Source organism: Oncorhynchus keta, chromosome 18, assembly GCF_023373465.1.
Source record: "Oncorhynchus keta strain PuntledgeMale-10-30-2019 chromosome 18, Oket_V2, whole genome shotgun sequence".
NCBI lineage: Eukaryota > Metazoa > Chordata > Actinopteri > Salmoniformes > Salmonidae > Oncorhynchus > Oncorhynchus keta.
Window position 1 is genome coordinate 20511638 of NC_068438.1, and position 25349 is coordinate 20536986.

At 44.4% G+C, this 25349-nt stretch overlaps 1 protein-coding gene across 2 annotated transcripts in view; it reads left to right on the forward strand.

Annotated features, from left to right (window-relative positions):
• LOC118396965 (calcium-binding protein 8) overlaps window positions 1–25349 on the forward strand; it is a 121651-nt gene that overhangs the window by 80957 nt on the left and 15345 nt on the right. The window lies entirely within an intron of this gene.

A 25349-nucleotide genomic window follows, 5' to 3' on the forward strand; every position in this document is an offset into this window, starting at 1 on the left:
GCTCGGAAAGCTCTCGCCAGTTCGAACAACGCGACGCTAACCAGAGCATAACGGACCTATTTATTTTTTTTATACCCGGATTCCCAACGCAAACGGAACATTTTTCAGCTGGATCTTCACAACTAGCTATCGCGCTAAACCGCAACCCTGGTTGATTACTCCTGGCTAGCGTTTCCACCCACGTAGCTTGAAGCTAGCCCGGCCAGAGCTCCTGTGCTCCTAGCATACTCCTGGGCTACAATACCCGGACCCACGACCGGTCTATCGATGTCACTGCATGAAGAGGAATAAACAGACTCACCCCATCGCGACGTCCTCCAAAGGCTAACTCTCTAGCCCTCGCTATCTCCTTGCTTGCTAATTCGGCATGCTAATTGCTAGCTTGTTTAGCCCAGGTCCGCTAACTACTACCTTGTTTACCCCGGCCTGCTAATCTGTTAGCTTGTTAGCACAGGCCTGCTAACCGTCTGCATCGCCGCGTCCCAAACATGCAGTGGCCCATATGTACTTTCTATCTCTTCCCGATTTAAAAAACAAAATTGTTTATACCTTCCGGAAACCTGCCTCACCCAATGTGATACGGAATCGCTATTCTTTTTTAATTTTTAGAACACACTCAAGAACTTACAGAAGCTAACCAGCTAACTAGCTACAAGCTATTTAGTCATTGTTAGTTTTTTTAACCTGGATAACACTCACCAGTCCAGCCACCCTGCCCCATCCACCGCTGCCCCTGGACTCTGATCACTTGACTACATAGCTGATGCACGCTGGACTGTCCATTAATCACGGTACTCCATTCTGCTTGTTAGTTTTATCTGTCGGCCCTGTTGCCTAGTCAATGCCATTTTACCTGCTGTTGTTATGCTAGCTGATTAGCTGTTGTCTACCCACTGTTTTAGCTAGCTTTCCCAATTCAACGCCTGTGATTACTGTATGCCTCGCTGTATGTCTCTCTCAAATGTCAATATGCCTTGTATACTGTTGCTCAGGTTAGTTATCATTGTTTTAGTTCACAATGGAGCCCCTAGTCCCACTCCTCATACCCCTGATACCTCCTTTGTCCCACCTCCCACATATGCGGTGACCTCACCCATTACAACCAGCATTTCCAGAGATAAAACCTCTCTCATCATCACCCAGTGCCTGTGCTTACCTCCGCCGTACCCGCACCCCACCATACCCCTGTCTGCGCATTATGCCCTGAATATATTCTACCATGCCCAGAAACCTGCTCCTCTTATTCTCTATCCCCAACGCTCTAGGCGACCAGTTTTGATAGCCTTTAGCCGCACCCTCATACTACTCCTTCTCTGTTCCGCGGGTGATGTGGAGGTAAACCCAGGCCCTGCATGTCCCCAGGCACCCTCATTTGTTGACTTCTGTGATCGAAAAAGCCTTGGTTTCATGCATGTCAACATCAGAAGCCTCCTCCGTAAGTTTGTTTTACTCACTGCTTTAGCACACTCTGCTAACCCTGATCTCCTCGCCGTGTCTGAATCCTGGCTCAGGAAGGCCACCAAAAATTCAGAGATTTCCATACCCAACTATAACATCTTCCGTCAAGATAGAACTGCCAAAGGGGGAGGAGTTGCAGTCTACTGCAGAGATAGCCTGCAAAGTAATGTCATACTTTCCAGGTCCATACCCAAACAGTTCGAACTACTAATTCTGAAAATTACTCTCTCCAGAAATAAGTCTCTCACTGTTGCCGCCTGCTACCGACCCCCCTCAGCTCCCAGCTGTGCCCTGGACACCATTTGTGAATTGATTGCCCCCCATCTAGCTTCAGAGTTCGTTCTGTTAGTTGACCTAAACTGGGATATGCTTAACACCCCGGCAGTCCTACAATCTAAGCTAGATGCCCTCAATCTCACACAAATCATCAAGGAACCCACCAGGTACAACCCTAACTCTGTAAGCAAGGGCACCCTCATAGACGTCATCCCGACCAACTGGCCCTCCAAATACACCTCCGCTGTCTTCAACCAGGATCTCAGCGACCACTGCCTCATTGCCTGTATCCGCTACGGTGCCGCAGTCAAACGACCACCCCTCATCACTGTCAAACGCTCCCTAAAACACTTCTGTGAGCAGGCCTTTCTAATCGACCTGGCCCGGGTATCCTGGAAGGACATTGACCTCATCCCGTCAGTTGAGGATGCCTGGTCATTCTTTAAGAGTAACTTCCTCACCATTTTAGATAAGCATGCTCCGTTCAAAAAATGCAGAACTAAGAACAGATACAGCCCTTGGTTCACTCCAGACCTGACTGCCCTCGACCAGCACAAAAACATCCTGTGGCGGACTGCAATAACTGTTCAGGGAAGTCAGGAACCAATACACGCAGTCAGTCAGGAAAGCTAAGGCCAGCTTCTTCAGGCAGAAGTTTGCATCCTGTAGCTCCAACTCCAAAAAGTTCTGGGACACTGTGAAGTCCATGGAGAACAAGAGCACCTCCTCCCAGCTGCCCACTGCACTGAGGCTAGGGAACACGGTCACCACCGACAAATCCATGATTATCGAAAACTTCAACAAGCATTTCTCAACGGCTGGCCATGCCTTCCGCCTGGCTACTCCTACCTCGGCCAACAGCTCCGGCCCCCCCGCAGCTCCTCGTCCAAGCCTCTCCAGGTTCTCCTTTACCCAAATCCAGATAGCAGATGTTCTGAAAGAGCTGCAAAACCTGGACCCGTATAAATCAGCTGGGCTTGACAATCTGGACCCTCTATTTCTGAAACTATCCGCCGCCATTGTCGCAACCCCTATTACCAGCCTGTTCAACCTCTCTTTCATATTGTCTGAGATCCCCAAGGATTGGAAAGCTGCCGCAGTCATCCCCCTCTTCAAAGGGGGAGACACCCTGGACCCAAACTGTTACAGACCTATATCCATTCTGCCCTGCCTATCTAAGGTCTTCGAAAGTCAAGTCAACAAACAGGTCACTGAGCATCTCGAATCCCACCGTACCTTCTCCGCTATGCAATCTGGTTTCCGAGCCGGTCACGGGTGCACCTCAGCCACACTCAAGGTACTAAACGACATCATAACCGCCATCGATAAAAGACAGTACTGTGCATCCGTCTTCATCGACCTTGCCAAGGCTTTCGACTCTGTCAATCACCATATTCTTATCGGCAGACTCAGTAGCCTCGGTTTTTCGGATGACTGCCTTGCCTGGTTCACCAATTACTTTGCAGACAGAGTTCAGTGTATCAAATCGGAGGGCATGCTGTCCGGTCCTCTGGCAGTCTCTATGGGGGTGCCACAGGGTTCAATTCTCGGGCCGACTCTTTTCTCTGTATATATCAATGATGTTGCTCTTGCTGCGGGCGATTCCCTGATCCACCTCTACGCAGACGACACCATTCTATATACTTTCGGCCCGTCATTGTACACTGTGCTATCTAACCTCCAAACAAGCTTCAATGCCATACAACACTCCTTCCGTGGCCTCCAACTGCTATTAAACGCTAATAAAACCAAATGCATGCTTTTCAACCGATCGCTGCCTGCACCCGCATGCCCGACTAGCATCACCACACTGGATGGTTCCGACCATGAATATGTGGACACCTATAAGTACCTAGGTGTCTGGCTAGACTGCAAACTCTCCTTCCAGACCCATATCAAACATCTCCAATCGAAAATCAAATCAAGAGTGGGCTTTCTATTCCGCAACAAAGCCTCCTTCACTCACGCCGTCAAGCTTACCCTAGTAAAACTGACTATCCTACCGATCCTCGACTTCGGCGATGTCATCTACAAAATTGCTTCCAACACTCTACTCAGCAAACTGGATGCAGTTTATCACAGTGCCATCCGTTTTGTCACTAAAGCACCTTATACTACCCACCACTGCGACTTGTATGCTCTAGTCGGCTGGCCCTCGCTCCAGGTCATCTACAAGGCCATGCTAGGTAAAGCTCCGCCTTATCTCAGTTCACTGGTCACGATGGCAACACCCATCCGTAGCACGCGCTCCAGCAGGTGTATCTCACTGATCATCCCTAAAGCCAACACCTCATTCGGCCGCCTTTCGTTCCACTACTCTGCTGCCTGTGACTGGAACGAATTGCAAAAATCGCTGAAGTTGGAGACTTTTATCTCCCTCTCCAACTTCAAACATCAGCTATCTGAGCAGCTAACCGATCGCTTACAGGTCGCAGTGGTGGGTAGTATATGGGGCTATGAGTGAAGGATGCTTTGTTGCGAAATAGGAAGGCGATTCTAGATTTAATTTAGGATTGGAGATGCTTAATGTGAGTCTGGAAGGAGAGTTTATAGTCTAACCAGACACCTAGGTATTTGTAGTTGTCCACATATTTGTAGTTGTCCACGGGCGGGAAGGTGCGGGCAGCGATCGGTTGAAGAGCATGCATTTAGTTTTACATGCATTGAAGAGCAGTTGGAGGCCACGGAAGGAGAGTTCTATGGCATTGAAGCTCGTCTGGAGGTTAGACAACAGGCCCTCCGATTTGACACACTGAACTCTGTCTGAGAAGTAGTTGGTGAACCAGGCGAGGCAGTCATTAGAGAAACCAAGGCTGCTGAGTCTGCCGATAAGAATGTGGTGATTGACAGGGTCGAAAGCCATGGCCAGGTCGATGAATACAGCTGCACAGTATTGTCTCTTATCGATGGCGGTTATGATATAGTTTAGGACCTTGAGCGTGGCTGAGGTGCACCCATGACCAGCTCGGAAACCAGATTGCATAGCAGAGAAGGTAGGGTGGGATTCGAAATGGTCGGTGATCTGTTTGTTAACTTGGCTTCGAAGGCCTGAGAAAGGCAGGGTAGGATAGATTTAGGTCTGTAGCAGTTTGAGTCTAGATTGTCTCCCCCTTTGAAGAGGGGGATGACCGCTGCAGCTTTCCAATCTTTGGGTATCTCAGACGATACGAAAGAGAGGTTGAACAGGCTAGTAATAGGGGTTGCAACAATTTTAGAAAGAGAGCATCATTAAAGAGATTATTTTACAGGGGTGGAATCCCAAAATAAATGTCTAAAGTTACATTTTAAAAAACTCTAATCTTGAATAAATTGTTATAGATAAAATGATAAGTAGCATATCATTGTTAAATGTGTGCAACCTCCCTATGAATTAACATCCTGTGGCTTAGAGAGCACTCTAGGAATGCTGGGTAATGCAGTCCTGGACAACAGAGCATGCATATTTAAACAGAGTGCTTTATGTGACGTTTCAGTGGAGATTATTTTAATTTCAGATATGGGAATAGGGCGGGAGCCAAAAGTGGTGATGTAGCGCTCCCCTCCTGTCGAGTCTGTTCCTGTGTAGGTGGTTGTTTTTAGGCCTGGCACAATAACCAGCCAGCCCCAGAGCGAGCAGAGAGGAGAGAAGGAAGAGACAATGCCTCCTGTGAGGTTTTGCCATATGCATCAGTTTCATCTTGTGTGTCAGTTCTTTGAAGGTTATGAGGCTCAGATAGGCTGAATAACAGAGACACTGTATCAATGTAGCTGAGAGCTGGGCTGGGTTAGTTCAGGACAGGGATAGCTTGTCACAGTACTCATAAAAGACCATACCCATACGTAGAATGTATGCACACATGACTGTAAGTCGCTTTGGATAAAAGCGTCTGCTAAATGGCATATATTATTTATTATTATTAAAATTGTGAGAACCAAACCCACTCTCCCCTAATGTATGTGACTCAATTATACTCACATACTCAGTTACTACACATTTGATTTCATTATCTTCCTTCACCTCCATCCCTCTCTTCCTCTATCATCTGCTCCTCTATCTCTTCTCTATCTATGGCATATACAGTATATTATTATATTATCTATCCTCCCATCTTATCTCATCTTATCTTCCCTCTCCCTGTTGTGGTAGAGGTAATGACTAACACCAGGCATATTCTAGATCCACTAAACCCTAGTAATGAGGGAGGCGAGCCCCAGCCAACCAGCTCCTTTCCCCCCAGGCAGCCCTCTTCTACTGGGGTTAATGGAACTAATCTCCCCTTGATTAATCATACAGCAGTAATAGCCTATTGAGAGCTGACGCCATGCCCGCAGGTTATCTGTCTGTTTCCTTACCTTCTTCACCCTTGGCTTGCTTTTTTAGATAATTGAGGTCTGGTGTCCTTTGTGAATGAATACACTCTGTGACAAAGGCATTGTGTCAGTAAGATCTCCTGGCTGCAAAGTGAAAGTGAATGGAATTGGTATTTAATTGGGCTCTGGAAATGGAGCGTGTTGAATGCTTCTTGTAATGTTTATCGATGGCTCCCTGTCAGGTTTCCTCACATTAGTTAATACCTAGTGAGATCCAAGTGTTTTTTATCTGAGGCTGCTTGATAATCACAGCTATGCCTGTGCTGTGCAGTACACAGGTGTACAAATAAGACGGAACATAACCGTGTTTGTGACTATGTTAGTGGTAGGCCGGGATTCAATACAATCTCTGCAAGATACGCATTATAGCCTGCTTGACATTTAAAGAGAATTTCTGATTGAGCCAATATGCACAGCAATTACAGTGAATGTGACCTCCGTGAACGTCAGAGAAAATGCCTTTAAAAGCCATATTGTTGTCTGTCCAGTGTGCTGCGCTATGAATTGAATCCCAGCCTTTGTCACTGTCTCACTGTAGTTGTGTTGTCTACTCTTTGTGGTCCAAATAATATGTACTGTTTATATTTGCTGTTGGTCAAATCAAAAAGTTAGTTTACGATCTCAGGGAAGATTAGGGAAGAGCAAGTCCCAGTCCCACACCACCCATACACTGAGATTATGAAAGTCCCAGTCCCACACCACCCATACACTGAGATTATGAAAGTCCCAGTCCCACACCACCCATACACTGAGATTATGAGAAAGTCCCAGTCCCACACCACCCATACACTGAGATTATGAAGGTCCCAGTCCCACACCACCCATACACTGAGATTATGAAAGTCCCAGTCCCACACCACCCATACACTGAGATTATGAAGGTCCCAGTCCCACACCACCCATACACCGAGATTATGAAAGTCCCAGTCCCACACCACCCATACCCTGAGATTATGAAGGTCCCAGTCCCACACCACCCATACACTGAGATTATGAAAGTCCCAGTCCCACACCACCCATACACTGAGATTATGAAGGTCCCAGTCCCACACCACCCATACACTGAGATTATGAAAGTCCCAGTCCCACACCACCCATACCCTGAGATTATGAAGGTCCCAGTCCCACACCACCCATACACTGAGATTATGAAAGTGCCAGTCCCACACCACCCAAACACTGAGATTATGAAAGTCCCAGTCCCACACCACCCATACACTGAGATTATGAAAGTCCCAGTCCCACACCACCCAAACACTGAGATTATGAAAGTCCCAGTCCCACACCACCCATACACTGAGATTATGAAAGTGCCAGTCCCACACCACCCAAACACTGAGATTATGAAAGTGCCAGTCCCACACCACCCATACACTGAGATTATGAAAGTCCCAGTCCCACACCACCCATACACTGAGATTATGAAAGTATGAGTATATTTAGACGTGTGCTTCCTCTAATCAATAACCCAGGGTAGGTTATTGGAGTCATTACACTTGTTTATCAGAGTAAACAGGACTGTATAAAGGTATTGTCTGTTAGCTGTCTGAGAGAAATCACGTGACTGGCGTGAACTTTCTTGACATATTCAGAGAGGAAGAAAGGGAGATCTGCACAGAGGGGAGGCCTGCGATGGCTCAATCTGGTTAATAAATCTGGACACGTTGTAATGTGACAGACTGCTGTCCTCGTCACCTGAAGCCATCTGTCCTTCCAGTCCATTTCCAAACCTCCTGATGTAACTGACTGGGTTCAAACTTGGGTCTTCTTTACAACCCTACAGGAACCTCACTTCACCCCTAGGACCAGCAAGGCTTCCTGTCGTTCTGGAGTTGTTGCCCTAATAGCCCTATTACGGATCATTCTGGACTGCCAATAGTGTCCAGTGTTGCATGGGCATCAGTGTTGCATCATACACTCTGTGACTCTCATCATGACTCTCATCATACTCATGATCCACCCTGGTGGATCATGGACCCATTGTCTTTCTCACACCCTGTATGCCCAATCAGGCACAGTCAACACTTTTAGGGACACACCAGGCACGCACGCACACACACACACAGTCAACACCCTCTGCTGTAGTCTAATTATTGGTCTCCCAAGTGGCGCAGCGGTCTAAAGCACTGCATTTCAGGGCTAGAGGCATCACTACAGACCCTGGTTCAATTCAAGGCTGTATCATAACTGGCCGTGATTGGAAGTCCCATAGGGCAGCGCACAATTGGCCCAGAGTCGGCCACGGTAGGCCGTCATTGTAAATAAGAATTTGTTCTTAACTGACTTTCTTAGTTAAATCAACATTAATTGGTTCAGACCTAGTTAGCGCAAGCTAATGTTAAAAAAAATAGTCCATTGAGCCGTACATATCTTCTAAAGGAACACGTTTTACTGGGGATATGCTATTTAGAGGCTGAGATCGATATGGTTGCTGAGCGGCTATTTTAATTACAGCAACTACCACGTCAACTACCACATTTCGGACATAAACCTATTGTAAAGATCTTTATCTTCATCGGATGAGGAGTAGGAAGGATCGGACCAAAACGCAGCGTGGTAATTGTCCATGATTATTTATTAGAACAGAACATGAAAATACAAAATAACCAAGTGAATGTAAGAAATGAAAACCAAAACAGTCCTGAAAGGTGAAAACACAAAACAGGGAACAACTACCCACAAACAACAGGTGGGAAGATGGCTACCTAAGTATGGTTCTCAATCAGAGACAGCAATAGAGCGCTGCCAGTGAATGGGAACCATACCAGGCCAAACGCATATAAAAGAAAACATAGAAAAACAACATAGAATGCCCACCCCAACTCACACCCGACCAAACCAAAATAGAGACATAAAAAAGGAACTAAGGTCAGGGTGTGACACCTATGGCTAGAAATAGCAAACTGTCAGAACAGAATCGATAAACATGAGTCTTCTTCAGGTTGGAGCGTATAAATAATTTCAGTTGAGATTATAATCTTGCATAATGACTGAAAAGATTGGTTTGAAAGATCAGAAACCTGCATAGTTAGGCTACATACTGTAAGGCTTGTAGAGTTACATCATGACGTCTATTCTTGTGCAGTCAGTCAGTGCTCATTAGGCCTCAACTTTAACATTAACAGACTAAAAGATGTCAAGGCCTTTTCCTATCAGGATCCTCTGTCCATCACAAGCTGTTAGGGAATAGCAAATAAGTCTGACAAAACAGCAGACTGGAAAACATACAGTAAATTGAGAAGTCATATAACTAAACTAAACAGAAATGATAAGAAAATATGCTATGGAACAGTTATATAAAGAACTATATTAAAAAGCTCAGGAGTAATTTAAATGTAATAATTGCAAATATTTGTTTTCTGTTTTTACTAATGACCTTCCAATCACCTTGAATAAACCCTGTGTGGCTATGCATTCTGATGACGCAACCGTGTACATACCACAGTAAAATAAATAACTGTCATCATTAGCATAGAGCTTCAGTCAGTTTTAGAATGAGTAACTACTAATAGGCGGGTGCTAAATATCTCAAAAACTAAAAGCATTCGCTCAACCCTAAACCTCATCTAGATCTATTATTGAATAATGAGCACGTTGAGGAGACTAAACTGTTGGGTGTAACCCTAGATAGTGAGCTGTCGTTATCAAAACATATAGACTCAATGGTTGCTAAAATGGGAAGAGATCTGTCCATGATAAGGCTTTGCTCTACTTTCTTGACATCTCAGACGACCAGACAGGTCCTACAGGCCCTAGTTTTGTTGCACTCGGATTACTGCCCAGTTGTATGGTTACGTGCGGCAAAGAGGGACATGGGTAAATTGCAGTTGGCCAAGAACAGTTCAGAGCGTATTGCATTTAGATGTACACGGGGGGCAAATGTCAGTAACATGCAGGTGATCACTCTTGGCTCAAAGTTGAGGAGAGATTGACTGCATCACTTTTGGTCTTTGTGCGAGGGTGTTGAAGGTACCAAACTGCCTGTTCAGTTTAGTACCTGTTCCTGGAGCCCAGGAAGAGTAGCCGTTGCCTTGGCAGCGTCTAATTGGGAAAAATACCAAAATACTACTAAACCTTAAAGATGGGCAGCACATCCTTCCGACATCCATATTAACATTTTACTGAGCTATAAAACAACGTTATTTTTGTAACAGGTGTTGTCATAACACATGGAAGAAGCAGCTCACAGGGTTCCTATATTTCCAGTTCTGGTTGGGGAACCGTGGTGATAATGGCACACTGATGGTTGGGGAACCGTGGTGATAATGGCACACTGATGGTTGGGTAACCGTTGTGATAATGGAACAGTGATGCAGTGTCCCCTGCTTAATGGGATCTGGGAATTAGATAAGAAACAGTCTGGCTCTGAGGATTGGAGGCCTTTCTAATGGCTTGGAAATTAGTAATACTTTATTTAAAGCCTACAGGTATAACCCATTTTGATGATGAGTCTTGACTAGTCTTTGTTATAACATGTAAGACAAACTTATTTAAGACTATATGTAGTTTCCACCAACCTTTGTTTACATCCCTTCCTGACAATACACAATTACGCAGCCGACAGATTCTATGTTTGTATGTTTTCCCAACTAAACAACTGCCAAACCCCTGTTGGCCTACTTAGGGTCCCAAGCCACCCTATCTGCCTGTGATGAGGAGAATGCACTGCGTTCAGGCAGCCACCTCTCTCCTCAGGTGCTCATATTTGAGATGTAACTGCTTTGCATTCCTGTCAGTGTCTATGTCCCAGCATAAACATAGTGCAGAGAGAAACCATCACCAAGGTAATGCAGGGAGTACCAGAACAGTCACTGTGACAGAGCTACTGCTGTACCTGAGAACACTGGGACTGGCCAGTAGACAAGTAAAGAAACAGAAGAACTCAGAGGGTTCAAGAATTCAAATGTACAGCTTCCATATTTGCTCTCACTCAAACACCTACAGTTTGAAGGTTAGAGATAACATTGCCATGGAGGGGAAACAGGAGGCAGGTCGAGCAAACATTTTGATGGAAGAATATGGAAAAGATAGTTGTGTTTGGTGAAAGAATGGGAGAATATTTCCCATTTTAAACGGGGTGGTTCGAGCCCTGAATGCTGAATGGCTGACAGCCATGGTATGTCAGACCATACACCACGGGTATGACAAAGCTTTTATTTTTACTGCTCCAATTAAGTTGGTAACCAGTTTATCGCAATAAAGCACCTCTGGGGTTAATGGTATATAGCCAATTAAACACGGCTAAGGGCTGTGTCCAGGCACTCTGCAATGCGTTGTGCGTAAGAACAGCCCTTAGCCGTGGTATATTGGCCATATACCACATCCCCTCATGAGATATTGCTTAATTATATGCTGCTACTTCATTTATGGTTCTTCCTGTGCCTTGCATAAGGTAGAAGCAGTACACATGGGGGTGTGGGGTGAACTTCACTCTGTCTAGTCTGGTTGTATTGAACCTGTGGTGTTCAGACCAGCAGGAGAAATCAGATTGTGTCACATATTGCCTTTAAGTGGACTGATGTGCAAGGTGGTCAGAGTACATCGATAAGCCACTGCACTGTGACTGACACAGCCTCTCGGCTCCAGACAGTGGATTCTGTTGAAGAGTGCCAATATACTGTATTTTCACTGGCCACACTGCATAGAACCCCATTCCCATTTCTCTCTTGTGCTTCCTTCCTTGTAACCACTCACCCCTAACTGTCACTCACTCTGCCAGGTGGTGTATAAATATACTGAGAGAGAGAGAGTCATCATTAGCACAAACAAATCTGGGACCAGTCCTAGCAAAACAAAGCCAGTGAGAGAGCTCTCCTTTTAGTGTGGCAGAGTTTAGCCAAGTGGATCTGCCCGCGGACACGCACACAAATCAAATCATATTTTATTCGTCACATGCTTCGTCATCAACAGGTGTAGAATAATAGTGAAATGTTTACTTACAGGCCCTTCCCAACAATGCAGAGAGAAATAAAATAGAATCATTGAAAAGTAATAACATGTAATAATAAATACACAATGAGTAAAGACAACCTGGTTCTATACACGGGGTACCAGTACTGAGTTGATGTGCAGGGGTAACGAGGTAATTGAGGTAGATTTGTACATATAACTAGAAATAAAGTGACTAGTCAACAGGACAGATAATAAAAAGTAGCAGCAGCGTATGTGATGAGTTTTAAAAAGTGCAAAAAGTGCTAAATGCAGATAGTCTGGGTAGCTATTTGGTTAACTATTTAGCAGTCTTATAGCTTGGGGACAGAAGCTTTTCAGGGTCCTGTTGGTTCCAGACATGGTGCATCGGTGTGGTAGCAGAGAGAACAGTCTATGACTTGGGTGGCTGGAGTCTGACAATTCTTTGACACACACACCATTTGTCTATCAACCCAGTGGGATAGGAGAGAGGAGGAAAGGAGACAAGCAGTGTCTTTCTGTGCCACTTCTACAGCAGCTGTTTCAGACTGGTGCTGCTCATGAATGGCAATATGGACTTAATACAACTCGTGTTTTCCAAATGCAGTATTTTGGAACAGGTGGATTGAAACACTGCCTGCGTGACTGGCTGTGTGACATACCTGATTGGGAGTGTGAAATAGGGTATTTGACACTCTTTCTGTCAAGTGGGTTTAAGAGCTTTAAAGGTTTGAGAGCTCCACTTCCCTTACAAAGGTGTTGTTGTCGCATGCTCCTCATACTAATATGTTACTAATACCTCAGCAATTTCATCACTTTATATACTAGCACACGCTTAGAAATGCAAGCCCAATACATTGAATCAGTCTAAGATTCAAAGATTCAATTCTAAGTAGTATGATTGTTTGGCTATTAGGACAGATACTACAGTATATTGTATCATTGTCTGTGATTAGTTAAAGACCTCCAGAGCCAGACAGTGGCTGAGTTATTAGGCAACTAGCGAATGTAATATCCTGTTCTGTCATCCTACACTGTAAAATATATATGTTAATTTAACGTACCATTTTTTAACGTACAATTTTTTAGGCAACCAGCTGCAATAGGATTGTGACTTTACTCAGCATTTGGGCATATAGCTGAACCATCTAGAAGAAAAAGAAACGCACACCTATTTAGGCGAGGTGCTGGCTAGCGGAGTAGAAAACTTGAAAATAAAAGAGAGCCGCACACTCTAGGAGGTCAGATGCAAAAATGTAATTACCAACGTTTTGACAGCCAAGCTGTCTTCATCAGGGTATAATCACAAACACTGCGGGATGACTCGTTTATGTAGTGTCAAAAGACACAGGTGTCTGTAATCATGGCCAAGAGTGGCCTAATATCATTGGTTAATTATCAAATATTAAAATGACATACAAAGAACAGCATACAAACAACAAATGGATAGCATACGATCATAAATGAATTTGACTACACAAGCTTACAAACAATTACAATGGCAAAGTCACAATAATCACAAGAATTGCTTCAGATCAAAGTCTACGTTGAGACCGAAGGGCGCAATGGTCTTTAAGTTAAAGATCCAGGCAGCCTCTCGTTTTAACAATAAATTATCAAGGTCACCCCCTCTCCTAGGGAGGGTGACATGTTCGATGCCAATATAACGCAGAGACGAAATCGAGTGGCCTGCCTCCAAGAAGTGGGCCGCAACTGGATAAGTAAAGTTTTTACATCTAATGGTGCTACGATGCTCTGAGATACGTACTTTTACTTCGCGCTTTGTTTTACCTACATCATTTTTACCACAAGGACAAGTTATAAGATGAATAACTGCCTTAGTGGAGTACGTAATAACACCTTTGATTGGGATCGATTTCCCTGTTTTGTGGGTGTTTGAAGGATCTACATTTATAAGTGCCATTGTATTCAGCACAGCCATTACATTTGTAATTTCCATCCAGTAGGGGCGTAAATAGACGTTGTTCAGGAATATTTTGGGGTGGTAAATCAGAGTGTACCAATTGGTCTCTGAGATTTCTGCCCCGCGAGAATACGAGCAAGGGATGGTCCGAAAACACATTTCCGAGACTATCATCGGATTTTAGAATGTGCCAATGTTTGTGAACAATTCCCTTAATTTGTTCAGAACGCTTTGAATAGCGGGGTGGTTAGAACACAAGAATGCGTCTTTTTGCGAGACTGACCTTGAAAAACGTCATGTCTCATTTTGTTTAGAATTTTCCCAATGGCAATATTAATCTGATCATTTTTGTAGCCCCTCTCATTGAACTTTCTTTGCGTCTCAGCCATATTTCTGTCGAAATCTGATTGTTTTTTGCAAATTCCTTTGATTCGACAGAATTGCCTGTAAGGTAAACTATTTTTCAAGGGAAGTGGGTGACAACTATCAGCCCTCAACAAACTGTTACGATCAGTAGGTCTCCTGTAAACATCAGTCTATAGAACATTATCTTCACACAAGATCAGAAGCTGACACTGATTTGACGTGTCAGATTGCAAAGTAAATCTCAAATGATCAGAACAAGATTTAAGAAAAGCATGGAATGCCTGGATCTGTTTTGCATCACCCCTCCATAGAACAAAAATATCATCAATATACCGTTTCCAAATAATGATGTTAGCTAAGAAAACATTTTTGAGAGGATTGAAAAGAGACTGTTTCTCCATGTAACCCATATACAAATAGCATAGTTAGGAGCCATGGGGGATCCCATAGCAGTACCCTTTGTCTGAATAAAGAAATCACATTTACATTACATTTACATTTACATTTAAGTCATTTAGCAGACGCTCTTATCCAGAGCGACTTACAAATTGGTGCATTCACCTTATGACATCCAGTGGAACAGTCACTTTACAATAGTGCATCTAAGTCTTAAAAGGGGGGGGGGGGTGAGAAGGATTACTTATCCTATCCTAGGTATTCCTTAAAGAGGTGGGGTTTCAGGTGTCTCCGGAAGGTGGTGATTGACTCCGCTGTCCTGGCGTCGTGAGGGAGTTTGTTCCACCATTGGGGGGCCAGAGCAGCGAACAGTTTTGACTGGGCTGAGCGGGAACTGTACTTCCTCAGTGGTAGGGAGGCGAGCAGGCCAGAGGTGGATGAACGCAGTGCCCTTGTTTGGGTGTAGGGCCTGATCAGAGCCTGGAGGTACTGAGGTGCCGTTCCCCTCACAGCTCCGTAGGCAAGCACCATGGTCTTGTAGCGGATGCGAGCTTCAACTGGAAGCCAGTGGAGAGAGCGGAGGAGCGGGGTGACGTGAGAGAACTTGGGAAGGCTGAACACCAGACGGGCTGCGGCGTTCTGGATGAGTTGTAGGGGTTTAATGGCACAGGCAGGGAGCCCAGCCAACAGCGAGTTGCAGTAGTCCAGACGGGAGATGACAAGTGCCTGGATTAGGACCTGCGCCGCTTCCTGTGTGAGGCAGGGTCGTACTCTGCGGATGTTGTAGAGCATGAACCTACAGGAACGGGCCACCGCCTTGATGTTAGTTGAGAACGACAGGGTGTTGTCCAGGATCACGCCAAGGTTCTTAGCGCTCTGGGAGGAGGACACAATGGAGTTGTCAACCGTGATGGCGAGATCATGGAACGGGCAGTCCTTCCCGGGAGGAAGAGCAGCTCCATCTTGCCGAGGTTCAGCTTGAGGTGGTGATCCGTCATCCACACTGATATGTCTGCCAGACATGCAGAGATGCGATTCGCCACCTGGTCATCAGAAGGGGGAAAGGAGAAGATTAATTGTGTGTCGTCTGCATAGCAATGATAGGAGAGACCATGTGAGGTTATGACAGAGCCAAGTGACTTGGTGTATAGCGAGAATAGGAGAGGGCCTAGAACAGAGCCCTGGGGGACACCAGTGGTGAGAGCGCGTGGTGAGGAGACAGATTCTCGCCACGCCACCTGGTAGGAGCGACCTGTCAGGTAGGACGCAATCCAAGCGTGGGCCGCGCCGGAGATGCCCAACTCGGAGAGGGTGGAGAGGAGGATCTGATGGTTCACAGTATCGAAGGCAGCCGATAGGTCTAGAAGGATGAGAGCAGAGGAGAGAGAGTTAGCTTTAGCGGTGCGGAGCGCCTCCGTGATACAGAGAAGAGCAGTCTCAGTTGAATGACTAGTCTTGAAACCTGACTGATTTGGATCAAGAAGGTAATTCTGAGAGAGATAGCGGGAGAGCTGGCCAAGGACGGCACGTTCAAGAGTTTTGGAGAGAAAAGAAAGAAGGGATACTGGTCTGTAGTTGTTGACATCGGAGGGATCGAGTGTAGGTTTTTCAGAAGGGTGCAACTCTCGCTCTCTTGAAGACGGAAGGGACGTAGCCAGCGGTCAGGGATGAGTTGATGAGCGAGGTGAGGTAAGGGAGAAGGTCTCCGGAAATGGTCTGGAGAAGAGAGGAGGGGATAGGGTCAAGCGGGCAGGTTGTTGGGCGGCCGGCCGTCACAAGACGCGAGATTTCATCTGGGAGAGAGGGGAGAAAGAGGTCAGAGCACAGGGTAGGGCAGTGTGAGCAGAACCAGCGGTGTCGTTTGACTTAGCAAACGAGGATCGGATGTCGTCGACCTTCTTTTCAAAATGGTTGACGAAGTCATCTGCAGAGAGGGAGGAGGAGGAGGGGAGGAGGATTCAGGAGGGAGGAGAAGGTGGCAAAGAGCTTCCTAGGGTTAGAGGCAGAAGCTTGGAATTTAGAGTGGTAGAAAGTGGCTTTAGCAGCAGAGACAGAAGAGGAAAATGTAGAGAGGAGGGAGCGAAAGGATGCCAGGTCCGCAGGGAAGCGAGTTTTCCTCCATTTCCGCTCAGCTGCCCGGAGCCCTGTTCTGTGAGCTCGCAATGAGTCGTCGAGCCACGGAGCGGGAGGGGAGGACCGAGCCGGCCTGGAGGATAGGGGGCATAGAGAGTCAAAGGATGCAGAAAGGGAGGAGAGGAGGGTTGAGGAGGCAGAATCAGGAGATAGGTTGGAGAAGGTTTGAGCAGAGGGAAGAGATGATAGGATGGAAGAGGAGAGAGTAGTGGGGGAGAGAGAGCGAAGGTTGGGACGGCGCGATACCATCCGAGTAGGGGCAGTGTGGGAAGTGTTGGATGAGAGCGAGAGGGAAAAGGATACAAGGTAGTGGTCGGAGACTTGGAGGGGAGTTGCAATGAGGTTAGTGGAAGAACAGCATCTAGTAAAGATGAGGTCGAGCGTATTGCCTGCCTTGTGAGTATGGGGGGAAGTTGAGAGGGTAAGGTCAAAAGAGGAGAGGAGTGGAAAGAAGGAGGCAGAGATGAATGAGTCAAAGGTAGACGTGGGGAGGTTAAAGTCGCCCAGAACTGTGAGAGGTGAGCCGTCCTCAGGAAAGGAGCTTATCAAGGCATCAAGCTCATTGATGAACTCTCCGAGGGAACCTGGAGGGCGATAAATGATAAGGATGTTAAGCTTGAAAGGGCTGGTAACTGTGACAGCATGGAATTCAAAGGAGGCGATAGACAGATGGGTGAGGGGAGAAAGAGAGAATGACCACTTGGGAGAGATGAGGATCTCGGTGCCACCACCCCGCTGACCAGAAGCTCTCGGGGTGTGCGAGAACACGTGGGCGGACGAAGAGAGAGCAGTAGGAGTAGCAGTGTTGTCTGTGGTGATCCATGTTTCCGTCAGTGCCAAGAAGTCGAGGGACTGGAGGGAGGCATGCAGATCGGCAGTTCCAGAGGCTACCGGAGACCTGGAACTCCACGTGGGTCGTGCGCGCTGGGACCACCAGATTAGGGTGGCCGCGGCCACGCGGTGTGAAGCGTTTGTATGGTCTGTGCAGAGAGGAGAGAACAGGGATAGACAGACACATAGTTGACAGGCTACAGAAGAGGCTACGCTAATGCAAGGAGATTGGAATGACAAGTGGACTACACGTCTCGAATGTTCAGAAAGTTAAGCTTACGTAGTAAGAATCTTATTGACTAAAATGATTAAAATGATACAGTACTGCCGAAGTAGGCTAGCTGGCAGTGGCTGCGTTGTTGACTTTGTAGGCTAGCTGGCAGTGGCTGCGTTGTTGACACTACACTAATCAAGTCGTTCCGTTGAGTGTAATAGTTTCTACAGTGCTGCTATTCGGGGCTAGCTGGCTAGCTAGCAGTGTTGATTACGTTACGTTGCGTTAAAGAACGACAATAGCTGGCTAGCTAACCTAGAAAATCGCTCTAGACTACACAATTATCTTTGATACAAAGATGGCTATGTAGCTAGCTATGTAGCTAGCTACGATCAAACAAATCAACCCGTTGTACTGTAATGAAATTAAATGAAAATGTGATACTGTTATAATGCATGCACTGGAATGTAGTTCATTAGGGTCACAGAAGAAAATATTCCATAGCTTCAATTACCACCCTCAATTACCGCTTCAATTACCACCCTCGTGTGGAATATTTGTGTATAACGACTCAACGTCAAAAGTTACTAACAAGGTATTCTCAGGGAGGGGGATCAAGAGATTCAATGATAGAGATCATACTGCTGGTGTCCTTTACAAAGGAGGGTAGCTGTTCTGCGAGTAGTCTAATAAAAAAGTCAACAAAAGTAGATAGAGGGGCCGTTACTGCATCAATGCCCGCTACAATAGGGCGCCCTGGAGGTTTTGTAACATTCTTGTGTAATTTCGGCAAAGTATAGAAAGTGGCAATTTTAGGGTGCTGAATAGCCAAAAAGTCATGTTATTTTTTTGGTTATCTGACCAGAACTTAAATACCCATCTAGGACAGTAAAGATAGTATTCTGAAATTGGGAAGTAGGGTCACTTCTGTGTTTCTTGTAAAGGGTGTTGTCAAGCAGCTGTCTATGACACTCATGTACATAAACTGTACTATCCATAAGTACAGCCGACCCACCCTTATCAGCAGAACAAATAAGGACTGACGTATCGGATTGTAAAACAAGCAGAGGCAGATGAGACCGTTCACACGGTCCTGGAACCCACGGGACTCAAAATGATCTCAAACTGTGTTTTTAATACTAAATTAAATTAAACACAGACGACCCCTTGCTAATCAGTAAATGCTCAGGTATATTGTGGAGGACTGTCATTAAAATTGCTTCAAGGGAATCTGGTAAAATTGTGTTTGTAGTGTGGCTAGACACTGAATGACTCTGAATGCACTGTGCATGCAGTCAAAGCTACTAAGCACAGAGTGCTCTCAAATTGTTTGCTGATTTTGACAGCAGATGACAGTTATATTCGTAATATACCCAATACATTTAGAAAAAAACAAGTTATATTAAGTGGCTAGCTAACAATTATTCTTATTTCCCTCACTGGCTTTCCTTCATTTCAAACGTGAGCTTGTTCGAGGTGTCAGACTTGACGACAGTTGATTGGTTGCCCAAAATTCTGGGGCTGCATCCTGCACTGAGAATTGCCAGGGTAGGAAAGATTAATTATTGAGACTACCTAAATACCTAAATACCTAAACTGGAACAGCCATCTCAGCAACAGATGCAATAAAACCAGCTACTAACAGATTGGATTAGTCTAGAAAAATGTATGTTATTCATGTTTGTGTAGCATAAAATTAATCAACCAATCAAAGTATATACAAAAACACAGGAATTGAAACAAACCATTATGAAAAATCTATCTGCAAGAGAGCATGCTGGGAAGTATGATAATGATGGGCATAGTTTTTAGTTGTTTTGAGCAAACATGAATTTGTAATTTTACTCAACAAGCTTGTTCAAATTCAATGGACTTTGAGAAGAGTTTGTTGATTAAAACACACTGACACATTAGCTCAAGTTCTTGTCCTTTTGAAGTCCACTCAACTCACAGAATAACACTGATTAAGCAATTTGTTAAGATGGCTTTTGTAGTGTACGACATTCATAAAATATGTTTTTTTCATCCTACTCTATATGAGTCTCATGAAAATTGCCACAGTAGTTACCATAGTGTTTCCGTCCTAGTTGAAAGCGCTAAAGTGTAATCTAGAGTCTAGACATTCATTCTCACCTGCCCTGGCTGGCGTGTGTCGTGTGGCACCCCATTTAATTCATTACAGAAGAACTCTAGTGAAACATTGAATTAGTACAGTCATACTTCACTACTTGAGCCCTTAATTTACACATAAAAGCCTTTGATATATAACTCTGTTGTCATGCATCATCTCATTTATCTTTCTACTACCACTTCAACCTGCCTATTGGTCTTTTTCATAAATTACCAGCTTTGCAAACAAAGCAACAATACTGACATCCAGAAGCTTCAATTAGCTAGGCCAATAAATCTTTATGAACCAGGATACAAATGTGAAGCATGATTGGATGACTATTCATTACCCTACCCTGAGTCTGTGAGATAACAAAATGTTATTTATTTTATGTTGAGAGAGAGAGAGAGAGAGAATTTAGGCTTCGGCAGGAAGTTCATAGAAATATTATCATTGTCTTGGAGAATTGTTAATTGTTGTTGAAGTGGTACCCCTTTCCTGCAGTCAAATGACCAAATCGCTCTCTAGTGGGTGGAATATTATTCATATTTTTTCATAATTAAATCAACATTATTTAAAACAAAATGCCACAAATATCTGGTTTTGTTATATTTCACTCCTCTGTGATGTACACTGAGTATGCCAAACATTAGGAACACCCTCCTAATATTAAATTGCACCCCCCCCTTCCCAGAACAGCCTCAAAATCATTATTTAACCCGTCTCCTCCCCTTCATCTACACTAATTGAAGAGGATTTAACAAGTGACATCAATAAATGATAATAGCTTTCACCTGGATTCACCTTGTCAGTCTATTTCATGGAAAGAGCAGCTGTTCTTAATGTTTTGTACACTCAGTATATAAAGTGCAATATTGGTATGAAAACTCAAAAGTTTAATACATTTCAACTCTATATCTGACATGGTACAGGTGTCTTCTTTTTTTAATCACATAACCATGCGTGTGAGGTGTATACTTTTGTTTCAAAGTAGATTTGTTTAAGACTACCAAGGCACACTACACTTTGTGTGACCCTGATTTAGCCCACTGCAATAAAAGGTTAAGCAGTTTTATTCCCACTGTGGGAATAGTAACCTTGTCTGAGGATCTGATTGTATGGATAGATTACTGGGTTGCTTGCTATACTCACGTTGTGTTTTTTTCAGTCCAACACTTTACTCCATGTAAACTGGTGTATCTGTCAGCACATCCATTGTCTCAGGGCCTTTCTATCTTTTTTTCCACTTGAGCTTGATTGCTCTCCACTAAAAAACTAAAATAGCAAACACTCCAGAATTCACTAGAAGTCCAAGCCCAACCCTCTCATAGGACCTATTGTCTCAAAGCAGTTTGCATGATCCTTGGCCAGCATTTAATCACTGTTTGATATGTCTCACATAGCTCCAAACAAACTAAACTGACAACTTTTGTGCAAGTCAAGCATTCAAACTAACTGTGTGAGAAAGTGCCCTAAGATTCCCATGGCTAAAAAGTGTTTTAGTTACTCGGCTGTGTGGTCTTTGAATGCTCTACAGACCGGTTTGAAACTCCAGGATCTTGTTTCTTTGGAGCAGCTTACAAGTTTGATTGACTCGTCTTACTGATGAATGTGATTGTCATTAAGGGTTCACACAGTGGTATGTAACCCTCTCAACAGGCTTGAATATGACTCTCACAATATTAACTTACATAGAGTATCTCAACAGCATGGGATGTTAGGTGAGAAGGACATCTCCAATAAGAATCCCTATTGTAAACTATCTAGGGTGATGACAAATAGGTTATTAACTTCAGATGGAATTATTATTATTATTAATGCACCACATCAAAATGTAAAAAATAATAATAACCCATGTCCAAATTATTTCAATCTTGCTTAACCTTAAATGACGACACACATAAAGTCCAGAAGCATCCCACCGTTGTGGTTACTCACTAACGTTACTCGGAGATATTTCCTCAGTGAAGTATAACAGTTCCTTGCTGGTTTCCTCACAAGTTCCACAGCAAGCACAGCTATCAATGCAGACAGGACTCTTTAGCTGTAATCGGTATCCCATGGGAACATGAACTCATTCATCTTTCCCAAGCAAATCTCTCTCGGTGTCACACGATGCTAGGCTTTTATTTTATTTTTTATTTCACCTTTATTTAACCAGGTAGGCTAGTTGAGAACAAGTTCTTATTTACAACTGCGACCTGGCCAAGATACAGCAAAGCAGTGTGAACAGACAGCAACACAGAGTTACACATGAAGTAAACAACAGTAAAAGTCAATAACACAGTAGAATTTTTTTTTTAATAAAAAAAAAAGTCGATATACATTGTGTGCAAAAGGCATGAGGAGGTAGGCGAATAATTACAATTTAGCAGATTAACACTGGAGTGATAAATGATCAGATGGTCATGTGCAGGTAGAGATACTGGTGTGCAAAAGAGCAGAAAAGTAAATAAATAAAAACAGTATGGGGATAAGGTAGGTAAATTGGGTGGGCTATTTACCGATGGACTATGTACAGCTGCAGCGATCGGTTAGCTGCTCAGATAGAAGATGTTTAAAGTTGGTGAGGGAGATAAAAGTCTCCAACTTCAAAGATTTTTGCAATTCGTTCCAGTCACAGGCAGCAGAGAACTGCCAAATGAGGTGTTGGCTTTAGGGATGATCAGTGAGATACACCTGCTGGAGCGCGTGCTACGGGTGGGTGTTGCCATCATGACCAGTGAACTGAGATAAGGCGGAGCTTTACCTAGTATGGACTTGTAGATGACCTGGAACCAGTGGATCTGGCGACGAATATGTAGCGAGGGCCAGCCGACTGGAGCATACAGGTCGCAGTGGTGGGTGGTATAAGGTGCTTTAGTAACAAAGCGGATGGCACTGTGATAAACTGCATCCAGTTTTCTGAGTAGAGTATTGGAAGCCATTTTGTAGATGACATCGCCGAAGTCGAGGATCGGTAGGATAGTCAGTTTTACTTGGGTAAGTTTGGCGGCATGAGTGAAGGAGGCTTTGTTGCGAAATAGAAAGCCGATTCTAGATTTGATTTTAGATTGGAGATGTTTGATATGAGTCTGGAAGGAGAGTTTACAGTCTAGCCAGACACCTAGGTACTTATAGATGTCCACATATTCTAGGTCGGAACCATCCAGGGTGGTGATGCTAGTCGGGCGTGCGGGTGCAGGCATCGAACGGTTGAAAAGCATGCATTTGGTTTAACTAGCATTTAAGAGCAGTTGGAGGCCACGGAAGGAGTGCTGTATGGCATTGAAGCTCGTTTGGAGGTTAGATAGCACAGTGTCCAAGGAAGGGCCAGAAGTATACAGAATGGTGTCGTCTGCATAGAGGTGGATCAGGTAATTGCCCGCAGCAAGAGCAACATCATTGATATATACAGAGAATAGAGTCGGCCCGAGAATTTAACCCTGTGGCACCCCCATAGAGACTGCCAGAGGACCGGACAACATGCCCTCCGATTTGACACACTGAACTCTGTCTGCAAAGTAGTTGGAGAACCAGGCAAGGCAGTCATTAGAAAAACCGAGGCTACTGAGTCTGCCGATAAGAATATGGTGATTGACAGAGTCAAGTCTTGGCCAGGTTGATGAAGACGGATGCACAGTACTGTCTTTTATCGATGGCGGTTATGATATCGTTTAGTACCTTTAGCGTGGCTGAGGTGCACCTGTGACCGGCTCGCAAACCAGATTGCACAGCAGAGAAGGTATGGTGGGATTCGAGATGGTCAGTGATCTGTTTGTTGACTTGGCTTTCGAAGACCTTAGATAGGCAGGGCAGGATGGATATATGTCTGTAACAGTTTGGGTCCATGGTGTCTCACCCTTTGAAGAGGGGGATGACCGCGGCGCCTTTCCAGTCCTTGGGGATCTCAGACGATATGAAAGAGAGGTTGAACAGGCTGGTAATAGGGGTTGTGACAATGGCGGCGGATAGTTTCAGAAATAGAGGGTCCAAATTGTCAAGCCCAGCTGATTTGTTTAGGTCCAGGTTTTGCAGCTCTTTCAGAACATCTGCTATCTGGATTTGGGTAACGGAGAAGCTGGGGAGGCTTGGGCGAGTAGCTGCAGCGGGGGTGGAGCTGTTGGCCGAGGTTGGAGTAGCCAGGAGGAAGGCATGGCCAGCCGTTGAGAAATGCTTGTTGAAGTTTTCGATTATCATGGATTTATCGGTGGTGACCATGTTACCTAGCCTCAGTGCAGTGGGCAGCTGGGAGGAGGTGCTCTTGTTCTCCATGGACAGCCATGGCTAACCTCAAGGCTGTCAAATACCTCCACGATGAGACGGTAGCTTCAGTCTTCACTAAGTCTTTCTTAACAAAATTATAACAACTCTCTCATAAAATAAAATCGAATTTCCCTTCAAAACTCGGTAGGTATGGGTTTATTTATATTTTTATCGTCTTCTTTTATAATTTTTCTTCACCAGATACATAATGTAATGTCCATCCTTTTCAACGTCTCTCTCGCTCTTATTTTCCCAGGCCTCCCGTCAACCAGGTCAACTCCCATTGGCCACAGCTTAACAAGTGACCTTTGATATGTGTGTGTGTCTACGTCTATAATTTGTTCATGGTGTGACTATGTCTGTAAATTGTTATGTCTGAGATTTGTCTGAAACATTGTTCTCCCCTGCCGCTGTCTTAGTTGGACCAGGTCTCTCTTGAAAAATAGATATCTGAATGAGATTACCTGGGTAAAAAATCTATAAAAAAAGGATAAATTATTCTAGTCTTTCACTTTTGTGTCAGCAGCATCAATGTCTCTTTGTGCACTGTTGGCTTTCACTGCAAATACATTCTCAATTATGTTTGATAGATCTTTGTATATTGTTGAATTGGAACCATCAGATTGATTTTAGGGGATCGAGATATGAATTCTTAATACCACAGACAGCCAGTGTAAGGTGGCAAAAACTGGAGAAATACCTGCAAAGTAAACTTTTAAACTTTTAAACGTTGCCAAGGACTTTGGGAATCTTCCAAGCTTTTGGCATATGGCTCTGGGTGTTATTTCTTGTTATATTGGATTGCTTTGGATAATAGTTCAAAAGCATCAGCCATTCATCAACACCTGAGGTGAGATCAATCACTTTAAGGCTATAACTCTAGTCACTTGCAGTAGCTACTTTCATTAGAGTGAATGTACAGAGGAATGAACTAGAAAACACATGAAGCTAAAATGCAAGCGTTGCATTCTACTTGTCCTGTCGTATTGCTTGGTCCTTCAATCAGACTTTGAAATAGCATTAATTTCATTTTTTATTTTTTATTTTAGCGTCCCTAGTCTGGATTTCCTGTATTGAAGTATATTACAGAAATAGTTGCATGATGTGCATCCATCAGACAAAAGGTACCTCAGTAG